Genomic DNA, 16,557 nt, shown 5'->3' on the forward strand with positions numbered 1-16,557 from the left:
GGAGAGACAGAACACCTAAACAAAATCAAAGATGAAAAAGGAGACATTATAATTGATACCATAGAAATTACAAGGATAATTAAAAACTACTATGAATTTTATATGCTAAAAATTAGAAAAACTAGAAGAAATTAATTCCTGAATACAGACCACCAAAATGAATCAAGGAAAAGTAGGAAATCTAGAGAGACCAATACTGAGTAATAAGATTGAAGCAGTAATTAAGTCTCCATCTTAAAAAATCTAGGCCTTGATGGCATTAGTGATGAATTCTACAAACATTTAAAGAAGAAAAAATACCAATTGTTCTTAAACTATTCAAAAAATTGAAAAGGAACAAACTTTACCAAACTCATTTTATGAGGCTAGCACTGTCCTGATGGCAAGACCAGAGAATAATACAACAAAAAGAAAACTATACACCAGTATCTCTGATGAAGATAGATGCAAACATTCTCAACAAAATATTAGCAAACCAAATTCAACAGCGCATCAAAAAGTCATAAACCATGATCAAATGGGATTCATTCCAGGAATGCAAGGATGGTTCAACATGTGTAAGTCCAATAAATGTGATACAACATACCAACAGAATGAAGGACAAAAACCATCCGATCATCTCAATAGGTATAGAAAAAGCACTGGATAACTAAAAATTGCTTCAAGATAAAAAATATTAAAATTGGGTTTAAAAGGAATATACCTCAAATATTAAAGATTATAAATGGAAATCTCAGAGCCAATATCACACAGAATGGAGAAAAGTTGAAAGCATTTCCTCTAAGATCTGAAACAAGACAAGGATGTCCACTTTTACTTCTCTTATAGTACTGAAAGTCTTTGCAAGAGCAATTACACAAGGAAAGAAATAGAAGACATCCAGATAGCAAAGGAAGAAGTTTAATTATCCATTTCTGCATATGACATGATTTCATACATAGAAAAGTCTAAATACCCCATCAATCAAATAGCTATTAGTGGGGGCCAGGGATTTAGCTCAGTGGTGCTGCCATCTGCCTTGCAAGTGCAAGGTCCTGAGTTTGATCCCCAGTACCAAAAATAAAAAGCTATTAGTACTAATAAATTCAGTAAATCTGCAGGATACAAAATCAACACACACACACACATACACACACACACAAAATCAACACACAAAAATGTGGCCCTTTTATACACCAATATGAACTTGTGGAAAAAAGAAATAAAGCAAGCCCATTCATACTAGCTCCAAAAAAATAAACTATCCACAAATTTACCAAGGATGTAAAATATTTCTACAATGGAAATTATAAAATATTGATGAAACAAATTATAGACAGCACACACACACACACACACACACACACACACACACACACACAAATAGAAAGACATACTTTGTTCTTGGACCAGAAGAATTAATATTGTTTAACTGACCATACTATCCAAAGTGGTCTATGGAGTCAATGCATTCCCCATAAAAATATGTACCAATGACTTCACAAAATTATAAACAATAACCCTAAAGTTCAAACGCAATTATAAAATACCCAGAATACCCAAAGCAATTTTGGAGGGGCGTGGTAGTAGTGATTCAACCCAGTGGCTCATGCATTCAAAGCAATCTTGAAAGAAGAAAAAAAAATCCAAAGGCATCACAATATCTCATTTTAAAGTATAATACAAAGCTATAGAAACCAAAACAGGATGGTACTGATATAAAATCAGACATGTAGACTACTGTTTAGAGATCCCAGAAATTAATCCATATACATACAGCCAACTGATTTTTGACAAAGGCACCAAGATCATGAAGCAGAGAAAGAAGTCTCTTGAGTAAGTGGTGCTGGCAAAATTGGGTATACATATGCAAAAGAATGAACTGAATTCCTTTCTCTCACTATTCATAAAAAACCAACTTGAAATGGACTAAAGAGCTAAATGAAAACCTACAACTATGAAATTACTACAAGAATACAGAGAAAACACTTTAAGACAATGACATAGGCAATAATTTTTTAGATAAGACCTCAAAGGCAAATGCAACAAAAGTAAAAATAGAGAAATATGAATCTAAGAAACTTCTGCCCTGCAAAAGAAATAATCAGCACAGTTAAATGACAACATAGAGAATGGAAGAAAATATTTGTAAACTACTCATCTGACAAGGGATAAAGATTCAGAAAATATAAGGAACTCAAAAAGCTGAACACCAAAACAAAAAGGATAATCCCACTAATAATGCAGTTAAGAAGTTCTGAATAGACATTTCCAAAAAGAAGACATAAATGGCCAAAAAATTTATGAAAAAATGCTCAACTTCACTGTCATCATGGAAATGCATACTGAAACCACAATAAGATATCATCTAAACCCAGTTAGAATAGCTATCATCAAAAAGACAAAAAAAACAAACAAACCCCAAAAACCCACAAGGGATATAGCTCAGTGGCAAAACACTTGTCTAGCACGCACAAAGCCCTGGATTCCATCCCTGATATCACACACACACACACACACACACAAAAACCAAATGGTCATAACAATTCACAGGAAGATTAATTCATACACTGTTGGTGGGAATGTAAATTGGTATAACCATTATTGAAAACATGATAGAAAATCCTCAAAACACTAAAAATAGAACTGCTATATGATCCAGCAATTGTGCTAGTAGGTATATATCCAAAGAAGATTAAATCATTATATCAAAAAGATACTGGTGTTCCCATGTTTATTGCATAGGCCAAAACAGTGGATCTGGGACTGTGAAATTCTCAATCTCCATCTCAAAATGCTTCACTGAACAAATACTTGAACTCATCTGTTGTGTGGTTCTTATGACTAATTCCTACTTGGTTCTCCCAGTTGGTGGCAGACCCACACAGGAGATAGATCAAACAAAGCTATCATGAATTTGGCACCCTGTTACTCCTTGCTCATGGGAGAAAGATAAGAAGGAATCAGTCTGGGCATGTGGGAATTTGAATTTAGGCCTTTAAAAAATACTCCAAGATAAGTACTATCTCTCATTTACATACAGCTTACCTGAAGACAATAATTACTAGGGGATTCAAGCTAGGATTTGACTGCCATCATTGATACAGGTTTGTCTATAAAATTAGACTTTTGAAAGAAACAACTTTTGACTTTGTTGACTCATTGCACTATATTTTTATTTTCTATCTTGATAATATATTTTATTATTTCCTTCTTTCTACTTTCTTTGTGTTGATTTTATGTCCTCTATCCAATTTCTTAAGTTAGGTTTATTTAATAATTATCTCAACAAATATTTTGTGTGTCTATTATGTGGCAAGCATTGTTTTATGTGTTGGAGACAGAGTAGTATTATTTAGCTTGTTAGTTTTCTAATATTGACATTCAAGACCATAAATTTCCCTCTAAATTCCATTTTAGCTGCAGCCTACAAGCTTTGACATCCAGAGTTTTCATTATTGTCATTGAATTCTAGTATGTTACATTTTTTTTGGTATTTTTAAAATCTGGAATGCATTTATGCCAGAAATTTTTAATTTTTAAAAAGTAGTTCAGTTGTGTTTTTAACCTGTTAATTTATGTAACTAGAAATTTGTAAAACTTCCTGTTATCAAATATGACCTTAAATGCACTGTAGTGATAGAAGTTTCTATATACTAACTATAATACTGATTTTTGTTACTTGTTGAGACCAGATTTTTGAATTGACAATCTATTTTTGTAAATATTTTGTGTATGTTTAAGAGCATGTCTTGAGTGATTTTAGCATGGTAGGAAAATAAACTCCCAGCCCTCATTTCCCCAAAGAAATATCAAACACTAATGATGACTAAAAGAGTTTAGCGGAAGTTCTGAAACCAGTCAAAAATCTGCAGACAGCAACTGAATGCTAAACGGAGAAAGCTACACTCCAAAGGCAGAAATTTTGTAGTACTTTTGTTCAGCCTTGCCCTACTCCCTCTTTGGCATGGCATTGCTGCAGGAAAGTGGTCCAATTCCCAATTCCCTCTTTTAAGACGAAAGGAAAAGCATTACATTTATTTGCAATATGCTGGCCTGAGGACTGCTTAAGGGACTAGTTTCTGTAGCATCTGAACCAGAGCTCAGTTAAGAATGGCAGCATTGTTTGGTTATGAGGTGGGCAGTCATGGATGGCAATATGAAAAAACATGAAAACTGCTTATGAAAAGTGCAGCAAAACTCCATAGTCATACACATCAAGGCAAGACTTCTCAGGCAGAATAATACAATAGAGTTCCAGAAGCAGGAATGAGACATGAGACTCTTAGGGAAATAGGGGCCAGAGATTTAGCTCAGTGATTCTGTTGCCTGCCTTGCAAGCACAAGGACCTGAGTTCGATCCCCGGTACCCAAAAAAAAAAAAAAAAAAAAAAAAAAAAGACTCTTAGGGAAATCAAGACAATTAAAGCGGATCTATACATAAGGAAATTGGAGGGAAATATTCACATGCAGATTTAGAGAACATATATGCCCACAGAAGACCTGAAAATGTGTTAATCCTTGACCCTGGATTTAATCAGAGGTACCAATTCTCTCACAGTCAGCAAAGATTGGGAAAAGTGGGTATTTTATCAACTTCCCAATTTTTGACAAAAAAAAAAAAAATCACAAGTCATACAAATAAATGGACACATTGTTCATTCAATGAGACAGACAATCTTTAGGAACCAACCCTAAAGAAATGCAGGCTTTAGGCATAGTAGAAAAAGATTTTAAATAACTGTTGTAAATATGCTCATAGAATAAGAGAAAAAAATGGACACAGATTAAGGAAATAAAGAAAATGAGATGAATAAAATGAGAATTGCAACAAAAATATATTATAAAAAACAAATTCTGAAGCCAAAAAACAATGATTTAAAAAGTCTAAGAGTACATCAGTAGATAAGTACGGGCTAAAATAATTCAGTAAATGTGAAGTCAGATTATTGGAAATTATTAGGTCAGAGGAGCCAAGCAAAAAAGATGGAATAAAGAAAAGTAAGCAGAACCTAAGGGACTGATGGAATTTATTGGACCATCAAGCAAACATAAAAACCAAAATATACAAATTGAAGTGGAAGGAACACGTCCAAACTCATTCTACGATGCCAATATTACCCTGATTCCAATATTACCCTGATTCCAAATCCAAAGATATTACAAAAAAATAATACCACAAACTAATATCCTTAATGAATATTGATGCAAAAATCCTCAAGCAAACACTAGCAAATATAATTCAACAGTACATTAAAAGGATTATATATCATGATCAAGTGAGATTTATTCCTGAAATGCAAATGACGTTTTGAGATATGAAAATCAATCAGTGTAATATACCATATTTAAAGAATGAAGGTGAAAAACAGCAATAATTGACATAGAAAAAACATTAGACAAAATTCAACACTCTTTCATAATAAAAATACTTTTTAAAAACTAGGAATAGATGGAAGATCATATTAACACTCACTGCTGCTTTTCTGCTAAGTTCGGGAACAAGTCAAGACAAGGTTTTCCAGTTTGTCATTCCTGTTCAACATAGCACTGATAGTCCTAGCCACAGCAGTCAGAAAAAAAAAGAAAAGAAAAGAAAGAAAAGGCATCCAAATTGGAAAGGAAGACATCAAATTATGCTGTTCATAGCTAATATGATTCTACATGTAGGAACCCCTGAGGATTCCCACATACACACATTCATACCTACTTGTGCACACGTACACACGAATCTGTCAGAATAAGCATACTTGGCAAAACTGCAGGATACAAAGTAAAAAGACAAAATAATCTGCATTTCTATATACCAATAATGAACAATCCAAAACATAATTAAGAAAACCATTCTACTTACCATAGTATCAAAAAGAATAAAATAGGAAAAAATTATCCAAACAGGCAAAATATTTGTAAAATTAACAAGTACAAAATGCTACTAAACTAAATTAAAGAAGCCATAGATAGTCCCCTCTTCTTGGAGGGGATATATTCCAAACCTCAAGTGGATATCTGAAACCATGGATAGCAGTGAACTCTATATACGTATGCGTTTCCCTAAACACACATAACTACGATAAAATTTAATCTATAAATTAGGCACACTAAGAGACTAACAATAACTACTAATAAAATGGAACAATTACAATAATATACTCTGATAAAAGTCATGTGAATGTGCTCTCTTGCTCAAAATATCTTGAACTGTACTTACCCTTCTTCTGATGATGATGTATGGTGATCCGATGCCTGTGTGACAAGATGGAGTGAGATGATGTAAGTGTTGTGGCCTACATCAGGATTAGACTACTACATAAGGGTCACTTGAACACAAGTACTGTGTTCACACCAACTCATTTGATAACTGAGAAGGTTACTAAGTGACTGCTGAGTGGGTACTGTGTACAGCATGGATACACTAAACAAAAGGATGATTATCAAGACACCATGAGATTTCATCACACTACTCAGAATAGCACGCAATTTAAAACTCATGAGTTTTATTTCTGAGACTTTCTACTTAATATTTTTGAACTACAGTTGACCACAGCTGAGACCATAGAAGCCAAAACTATGTATGAGGAGAGATTATTGTAAATGGAGAGTTCGTAAAGATACCACCCAAAGTACCCAAACACTGTAAAGATATCACCACCATCCAAAGTACTCAATAAATTCAATGTAATATCTATCAAAATTCCAATACTGTTTATAGAAATAGAAATATTCACCTTAAAATTCATATGAAATTTCAGTGGTTCCTAAATAACTAAATCAGTCTTGAGAAAAAAAGAAATTGAAAGTCTCATATTTTATGATTTCAAAAATCACTTCAAAGCTACAAATAATTAAAACAGTGTGGTATTAGCATAAAGACAAACATACACCAATGGGATAGAAGAGAGAGCTAGAAATAAACTCCAATATATGATCAAATAATTCCAACAAGGGGGCCAATTCTCCATTCAAGGGGAAAAGGACACTCTTTTCAACCAATATTGTTGTGAAAACTTAAACCCTTATCTTACACCATACATAAAATAAGCTGAAAATGGGCCAAAGACCTAAGTGTAAGATATAAAACTATAACACTCTTAGAAAAATAGAAAATTCTCATTATATTGGATTTGATAATTGTTTCTTAAATATACCAAAAGCACAAGGAACAGAAGAAAAAAAACAGACAAATTTTATTACATCAAAATTTAAAGCTTTTGTACACCAAAGGTTACTATCAACAGTGTGAAAAGGCAACTCTCAGAATGAGAGGAAATATTTTCAAACCATATACCTGATAATGGATTAATATCCAGAATACATAAAGAACTACCACAATGCTGCAATAAAAAATATTTTTAAATGAGCAAAAAACTTGATGAGGTATTTTTCTAAAGGAGATATACAAATAGCCAGCTGCACATGAAAAGAATTTCAACATCATTAACCACTAGGTAAATGCAAATTAAACCACCAAGAGATACCACCTAAAACTCATTAGAATAGCTACTATAAAAACAGAAACAAAAACAACTACTGTTGGCAAGGATGTGAAGAAATTAGCACACCAGTTCACTACTAGCAGAAATGTAAATGGTGCATCTCCTATGGAAAATACTATAGCTATTCCTTAAAAAATTAAAGACAGAATTATATGATCCACCAGTTCCACTTCTAGGTATATACTCAAAAAATTAAAAACAAGGACTTGAACAGATATTTGTACATTCATTTTCATAGAGTATTATTTACAATAATCCAAAGATGAAAGCAATCTGTGTCCACCAACTAAATTGATAAAATGTGGTAAACATATACCATGGAGATTATAGTTTTTTATAATAAACAAAGGAAATTTTGGCACATGCTACACAATAGATAAACCATGAAGACATGCTAAGTGAAATAAGCCAGCCACAGAAGTGAAGTATTACCAAAAACAGTAAAATAATACAGCCATTAGAAGTATAATCATATAGTAGTATGACTTAACTCACACAAGACACTTAAGAGTAGTCAAAATTGTAGAGACAAAGTAGAATAGTCGTTGCTGGGGTGAAAAGTTGGGAGGAGAAATAGGATTTGGCTTTTTATGGGCATAAGAGTCTCAATTTTGCAAGATGACAAGAATTCTGAAAGCTGATAGCAGAACAACGTGGATTAACTTAGTATAGCTGGACAGTACACTTAAAATTGCTAAGATGGTAACTTCTGTTTTGTATATTTTACTATAATAAAAATGTGAGTGTATCCCTAATTGTTGGATAAAACCTTCTGTATATGTTCAATACCTCAATCTTATTAATTTTACAGTTGAACTCTCACAATCTTACCAATTTTGTGTCTACATGATGCAATATGTACTGAGATTTGCATGAATGTCAACTTTGGTGGTAGAATTTTCAATTTCTACTTAAGTTCTATACAATTTTACTTCATTATTTTTTTACCTGTTTAGGTGAATGAGTTTAGAACTATGTCTTCCTAATTAGTTGAATCTTTTATTATATATAACAATACTCTATACCACTCATAATGGTTCCCATTGTTTAGTATATTTTGTTGCATATTAATAGAGGTACATTAGATTTACTTTGGTTGTTAATATTTGTGTGTCTGTATTCTCTTTTTGCCCATATTTTTTTAGTTTTCTTGTTTTGGATTTTTGTGTTTAAATCTGCATTGCCTTTAAGGATTTTTATTTTTATTTTGTAGTTTATATCAACTTTAGGTAGAGAGATCTCTCAGAAAAAAATCAAAGTGAAAATTTCCTTAACCTAGGTTTTAACAAACTATGCCATGTAAGTCAAATGCACTAGCCACCAACTTTGTAAATAAAGTTTTATTAGAACACAGCTGCAATCATTATCATCTATGACCACTTCCACATTACAGTGGCAGAATAGAGTGGTTCTGATAGAAACTGTGTAACTTGGAAGCCTAAAATACTTTCTGTCTGGCCCTTGACAGGAAAGTTTTCCAACCCTGATCAAAACATTCTTTCAATCTTCTTGTCTTAGTCATGATCCAATGTGGACAGGTGGAGATGAAGAAGTCTCGAAGGACGTTTTCCTCACTGTCTTGCTGAAGACATCTCAGCCCTCAGTTTCCTTCTTGCCTCCACTGACTGCTATGCTGTTCTGTATTCACCTCTCTGCGATGACATTTGTGCTGTGACCTGAATAGTTACAAGGAGCAAACAGTATAAAAATGAGGTGGAAATAGGTTGCAGCTGGAAGAAAAGATAAATGAAAAAGCTCTGGAATAGAAAGGAATTTGCTGCTACAGCTCTTATCTCTTGTACCTTTTTCTTATCTGAAACATAAATAGATGTGGGCCGGGGATTTAGCTCAGTGGTTTTGCTGTCTGCCACACAAGCGCAAGGACCGGAGTTCAATCCCCAGTACCAAAAAAACAAAAAAAAGATAGATGTGATGTCTGGAACTGTAAGAACCATTCTGGGACCATGAGGTAACAAGTAGAAGATAAAATGCCAACATACTAAGAAGAAAAAGAAAGAATTCTAGTACTTCATGGATTCATTAAAAAGCTACACCAGCATTACTGCCTACTCAGGATTTCTTGTTCATGAGAAAAATAAACTTTTTTGTTCAAGGCACTATTAGTTTTCCCATTACTTGAAGCCATTCTTTTTTTTTTTTTTGAGACAGGATGTTGCTGAATATTCTAGGTTGGCCTTGACTCTCTATGTAGTGTAGGCTGGCCTCAAACTCTCAGAGATCCTCCTGCCTCAGCCTCCTGAATGCGGAGATCACAGATGTGTGCCACCACACACGTATAGTCCTAAAACTGTACAATGTGGGAAGAATTACTAGGTTTTTAATCCAAGGAGTGACAAAATCTAACTTTTTAAAAGAACATTCTGTGTGATTAAGAATTATAGAAAATGTGGTCATAGAATTCAGCAACAGGTCTTTTTACGGTTTGTAGGCCATTATAAAATTGAATTTTGTTCTATATGTAATAGAAGCTACTACATTGAGTATCCAATCTGATCTGTAGTTTTAGAAGACCCCTTTGGTTGCTGAGTTAGGAGCTTAGTTAAGAGAACTAAAATAGCCAGGAAATAGGATGGTGGATTGTCAAAGACAGAGGACATTAAGGTGAAATAATTTTATGACCACAACTAGAAGCAGAAAAGCCTGTTATCACAGTCATCAGGGTGAGGGGAAAATGGCAGTTGACACATATTGGATTTGAGAAATATTTTTTGGCGTAGTCTTGAGTGTGTTTGTTAATGAATTGGATGTGAGGTGGAGAGGAAAAGATAGGAGTTGAGGGTGACTTTTTTTTTTTGTCTAAGTAACCAGGTAGATGGAGATAATATTGTTAAGTAGAAGAGGTCAGTGTCAAGTGAAGAGTTCTGTTTTTACCATGTTAAGTTTCAGGTCTTTGTAAGACTTCTCAATAAGGAGATCAAATCAGCACTGGGTACACACATGTGGGTTTAGGGTTGCTTTTATCCCTAGGCATGTAACCGTGGGCTCCTCCACCTACCCAGGAGGCTGGGTGGGATCCCTTGAAGAGGGAAAGGAGACCACTCGGAGCCAAGCTGGCCTCTGCCAGTCAGTAACATGGACAGGGAAGGAGGAGGAGGAGATTCAGGAGTAAAGTAGGCGAACTAGAAAAGCATCATCTTGGAAGCCGAGAGGGACGATTTCAGGAAGCAGGAGAAGTTATCCCTCCATGGACTGACAGGTCAAGAAAGACGGGACATTTAGATGTGGAAACGTGATTGACTTTGAAAACAGTGTCACTGGGTTAAGGGGTTGAAGCCCACTTGAGGAGGTTGGAGAAATCATTAGTCATCACATTTTAAAAATTAAAAAAGAGTAGACAATTATAATGGGAGAGCTGGGCAAAACATGTGGCTTTCCTCTGAGGACTGGATTTTCTCCTTCCACTTGCATTTTTTAAACTACTTTTCTCTTATTTGTTACTTGGTCTCTTGGGCTAGCACCCAAAACCAAGTGTGAAACAAGTGGCCTGAGGCCTCAGGATACGGTGGTCCAGGGCGGGAGTAAACAATCTCCTTCCTTTTTCTGCTTTGCTAACTGCATTCCAGGGCTGAATGTTACTTGATCTTGGTGAAAGACATAATTCTGAATTTTCTGACTTTCATGCATCAGATCTTCAGGCTAGCATCACCTTCATCGCATTCTTTCATTTAATTTATTTAGTTTCTCAAAAGCAGCAGAGAATGAGTTGTGTTTGTGTCAGTTTATTTTAATGTATAATGAGCATTTCAAATGATTGCATATCACACATTCAAATTCTGTTGAATGTGTAGTCATTTAAATGAACACGGGTGCCAAGCATCTATGTGTGCCTGGAAACCACCCTCTGTGTTTCATGGGGAAAGATGATGATGTACTTGGCTGTATAAACCTCATCTCTTCATTTCATTCTTCTCAATAGCTTTGTTTTTTCCACCCAATAAAATGCTCTGAACCTTGGGCTCTGTAAAGGAGATATTTGCCCCAATAGCAATCCTGAAGCCATCCCAAAGCACTCATGAAAGAGTAAAACTGCAAATGTGGAGCATATTTTTTAATTTGATAATGAAAAATTACAAATCTGTGTTCTTTAAATTAGCACTTCCAGCAAGGTATGAAACCTTGGAAACAAGGGTGAAAGAAATTAAATTATCTCCTGTGATGATGCTCCCATGAGGGAGGAAGAACAGCACTGAAAGCCCTTTCACATCGCTCCTACAGCTTAGTATCAATCCTCCCAGGCATGCTCATGTAATCAATGCTGGCATATTTCACCAAGGCACTGGGAACAGCATTATTAGTACAACCATGTTATTTCATAATTAACTTACCTTTTATTTTTCAGACAAAAACTATATCTAGTGAGATGAAAACACTTGAGAGTTCTCCAAATAGGCTCCTGAGCTGTTTATATATGCACACCACTGAATCCCAGTTGGAGCTCAGATGTAGGAAGCAATTCATTCTCACCACCTAATCTGTCCCAGTCAGCACATGGGAGTCAGAAGTCCTCGTTCATCACTGTAATTAACTATCATCAAGGAGCTCCTTCACCACTGACCACTTCTCACACCTGAACACACGTCAGGACTCCGCAGAGAAACCAGGACTTCTAAAAAGATGTTGTGCTTTCAGCAGACTTAGCTGAGTGGGGAGTTTAAGTACAGATTCCTGTTTGTTCTCCCATCAGTCACGTCTCTGATAGGAAGGAGCCCTGGAGTTTGCACTTTTAATAGAGTTTCTAAGAATATGTAGTCCATAATACTTAAGAGCCATTAAATTATCATTAATTTCCATATATAACTCATACAGATGCATACACAAATGTATACATATATGTCTATATACACACACGAGATGATCAAAAATACAGTGTTTAAATTTTTTAAAAAATTTATTACAGTTAAAGAAACATTGTCATTAATTCCCCCTCAAAATACTCCACCTTGCTTTGAACACACTTATGCCATCATTCTTGACACTTTCTGAAACAGTTCTGGAAGTCATTTTTCATGAGTATCTTCATGAGGTGTGATAAAAAATACAGTGAATGCTGCTGCCGAATGTCATACAATGGAAAGACAAGCTTATAAAAACATTACTGTGTGTCCTCATTCACAGGATCTAGCACAGTGCAATTTCTGGCTTTTTCCCAAAGTCAAAATGACCATGAAAGGTCAACATTTTGAAAGATTTAGAACACTGAGGCAACCATAACAGCACAACTACAGACACTCACAAAAGAAGACTTCCAGAACTGCTTCAGTAAGTGGCAAGAATGATGGGATAAATACACTTAAAGAAAGGGAGAGTAATTTGAGGGGATTAATGGCAATGTGTCCTTTACTGTAATACATTTTAAACGTGTAGGCATTCACCATGTTTTTTAAGTCATACCTGATACATATATACAGACACATTGGGTAAATTTAACCTTGGGTCCTACCACATCACAGTTGGGATGGGTGTCCTGGTGCACAATCAACCCCCTCCTTCTTTGGTAGTGCTGTTTTCATGGACTCTGCAAAGTAATGTGACCCATGGTCACGGTGCCAGCACATCCATCAAAATGTATGTACCATCGCCTGGGTGCTTGACCTACACTGAGTCAGTCTGTCCCTCTTTCTTATTAATTTAAACAGAGAGCAAAACTGTACTAATTAATAGTGCTCACTCCAATTCAAGAGTCATATACAGCCTCAATCTGGGACAGTTTGGGGTCTAAGTAGAGAGAACCAAGCCATGGTGAGAAGCAGAAGGTCAAAATGATGCCCTAAGAGAGTAGATATTAAATATTCTATAGAAATGAAATTCACTGTAGAAACACAGGAAAAAAGCTACATACACAGAGGAAAAGTATGGATAAGAGAGGTGAAAAGAATGAAAATCAGTTCCTGAACACTTCCAGGTGTACAATTCCAAACTCTCATTAGATTTCAGTTCTTAGTTTCTATCGACTTAAACTGGTGACTTTGGTGTCTGTTCTTTGCCACCAAATGACCTCTTGATATTCATGCAGATTATTGGTTTTCTATTGTTCAAAATAAGCCAAAGAATCCCTAATATATTACCAAGCCCTTCCTGGTAAACAAATTAAAAGGAAAAAAGCCAAAACTCTACTGTCCCCCACCCGCTTTGGAGAACTGCTCTTTCATGCTGTTAGTCAGATTTCAATAAAATCTTACAAAGAAGAAACTGGGTTGTAAGTGGATTGTAAGGCTACCCGTCAGAGAGATTACTCATTAATGAGATGTGCCTTCCCTTTGGAAAAGTTGAGCTCAAAGGTTGGCAGGAAAATGTTCAACTACTTTCAAGGGTCATCCATCTATACAGAGGCATGCATATCTTAAAACTACCCAGCTGAGATCAAGTAAAACCAAACAAAACCCTGAAATCTTTGCTGTAATTTTATCAAAGGAAGATCGATTCCAGTATTGACGCAGCCAACATGGCTGGCTTGCTAATGGAACAGGCCTTGTCTATTCACCATGCTCATTAGGGAAAGGCATTTTCATTTCCCCTCCAGACAGCTTCCAGCCATCCCTGGGAAGGCTCCAGAAAGGGACAACATTCCCCTCTCCCCTATACATCCTCCTGTGATTGTCCCCTCTCCCATGTCTCACTCCTCTCCTCTGGCAGCTGATCCAGAATAAGGAGCCCCTGGGAGCTCCAGAGGGCCACAGGCTGGTCTTTGCCAGTTGCAGTTAATTTTCCAGATAAGCTCTAAACTTCCAAATGTGTTTGAAATTGAAATGCTGATATAGTTGTCAACCACCACAGTACACAACCATAAATCTTTAGCGCAGATAGTTTTTGTTGGTAATAATGAAGTACAATATACATTTAATTAGTGTGAGATTTAGGAAATGTGCAATGTAATAAAACAATATTCTAATTAGGGAGGGGGAAATGTGTTTGAATGATTTGCGCAGTGCAGTGCAAAGGAATTCTTATAAACTACATTAAAATCTACTTTTACTAAGCAAACAAACAAAAAATCAAAATGGAAGAGACAAGGTCTTTATACCCTTGCACTGTAGTCCTAGGGATAGCACGAGATTCCAAGCAAAGGCTTAGTGGTCCTCCGGAGGGTCAGACCAGGGTGGGGGAATGGAATCCCAGTGCTAAAACCCTGGCTGGATTAACAATGTCGTCAACAGGAATGAAAATGGGGAAAGGGGATTTAGAGGAGGGAGGGACGCAGGAGGAAAGGGGTTAAAAAGAGAACCAAGCTGTATTATATACATGCACTCCCTCCCCAAGATGATTGTAAACTGCATGTACTAACAATGAGATTAAAAGGAAACAATTATTGGGGGCGTGTCCCTAATTCCTGTTCAAAGCCTGTCAGCTATTACTTATGAAAGCCACCTGTCCCCACGTCCAAGGAAGCTGTGATAATTAATGATGCATTTTCTAAGAGCCCCCAAATCCTTCCACGGAACGGGTAATGTAAACTACTGTGAAAGAACAGCCTTGGAGTCAGGAAAACTAGAGTCTAATCCCAACTCTAATTGAAATTTTCTGTGTGACCTTGAGAAAGTTAATTAACACTTCTGTACTTAAATCCCATGATTTGAAAATAGGATATCAGGGTTTCATCTGGGCAACATCTTACGATCTCAGATAATTCCTATGTAATAAGAAATGTGGATGAAAAGTGGTGGGAGAAGCTGTACAAACTTCCTCTGCTCTCTTACACATCCATGGGCTCACAGAGTGGCAGTGGGGAAAAAACAAGAAGTGTGGTTTCTTAATTATTGAGTTGCTCTTGTCTGTTGTGTGAAGAAAAGATTTAAAGACTTAAAAGTCAGGGTACTTAGTGTTAAAATATATTTCATTGTAATTGTAATCAAAATATTTCTCCAGAATCCAACAGTCCACTTTAAAAGAGTAAAGATAATTTTAATATCTGCCTAAAGTAAAATCTAGATGATAGGAATTTTTTGAAGCTGCCTTTTTGGAAGAACAGGTCTGTTTTTAAAGTTGCAGATGGAAAAGATCAAGTGTAAAGTTTGTGTGTGAGTCGGGGGCAGGTTAACCCCCGAGGGTATTTTCCTTGTAAGCAGAGGCCTTGGCCTGGGAACAGGTGAGGGAGAGCTGGGCTCAACTCTTCTTGGGTTTCTTCTTCACCTGAAGATGTTTGTGTGTGAATGAAATAATGTCAGGATTTCAGACCTGGTAAAATACTTCAAAAGCATCTCATCTAGCCCTTTGTTTTACAGAAAAACTGAGGCCCATGAGAATTAAATAACACGTGTAAAGTCACGCGAGCAGCCAGAGACAAAGCCAGGATGGATACGGCCTGGTCCTGCACACAGTGCTTTCTGCCACACACAGCTGCCCGGTGGCTCTGAAGACGTGAAGGCCCCTATGATCAACACGCAAGACAATCAACCCACGGACCATGTGCACAGTTCCTCTCCATTTTACAACACTGTATATTTGTAAAGGTGTTGCCAGTCCTTTCATTATATACCACCATTTTGACAGTCAGCTAGAAATCACAGAAATTAAGGAATTAACCGCTTATCATTTTAGAACACCTCATAATATTATTAGGAAGAGAATTTTAACATTTTCACATCATTAGCTATGGTTTATGGTAAACACTGCATTTGCTTAGCTAAAATCTATTTTGTCTATCTTTGATTTCTTCAAAGAAGTCTCATTGACTTAACCTGCAGTTTACAACAAATTTTGATGGCAAAATAAGGCTTTCAGGGAGAGCACCTAATGAATGTGTGTTTATTTAAGGCATGTTTTGTTTATGTTACCTGTCAATGAAAAGGACCCTTGATGCAGATTGGTTAAACTCAGTTAATATTTCTTTTCTTCTGTGACTGATTAATCCACATTCAAGGAAGTTAATATGTTGTAAATGTGATTCTCTAGTTTTGGATTCTTATACTATGAAAACTGCCTTTACCACTGTACCCCACCAAAATTAGAACCAAACATTAAAATTCCAAACTTTCACTTTTCCTAAGAAAAAAATACATGTATCTCTAAGCACCTATGACCATTGTTTTAGTTACTTTCTATGCTGGGACAAAATACCCGACAT

At 35.9% G+C, this 16,557-nt stretch overlaps 1 long non-coding RNA gene across 1 annotated transcript in view; it reads right to left on the reverse strand.

Moving 5' to 3' along the window:
• LOC110345530 (uncharacterized) overlaps window positions 1–16,557 on the reverse strand; it is a 275,962-nt gene that overhangs the window by 62,400 nt on the left and 197,005 nt on the right. The window contains exon 5 of the long non-coding RNA XR_015446901.1: window positions 6,191–9,151. This is a non-coding gene — a long non-coding RNA (uncharacterized LOC110345530). The remainder of the gene's footprint in view (window positions 1–6,190; window positions 9,152–16,557) is intronic.

This window comes from Heterocephalus glaber, unplaced genomic scaffold (genome assembly GCF_053883595.1).
Source record: "Heterocephalus glaber isolate CG9 unplaced genomic scaffold, H.glaber_assembly_v1.0 deba00001733, whole genome shotgun sequence".
In the NCBI taxonomy this organism is placed as follows: domain Eukaryota; kingdom Metazoa; phylum Chordata; class Mammalia; order Rodentia; family Bathyergidae; genus Heterocephalus; species Heterocephalus glaber.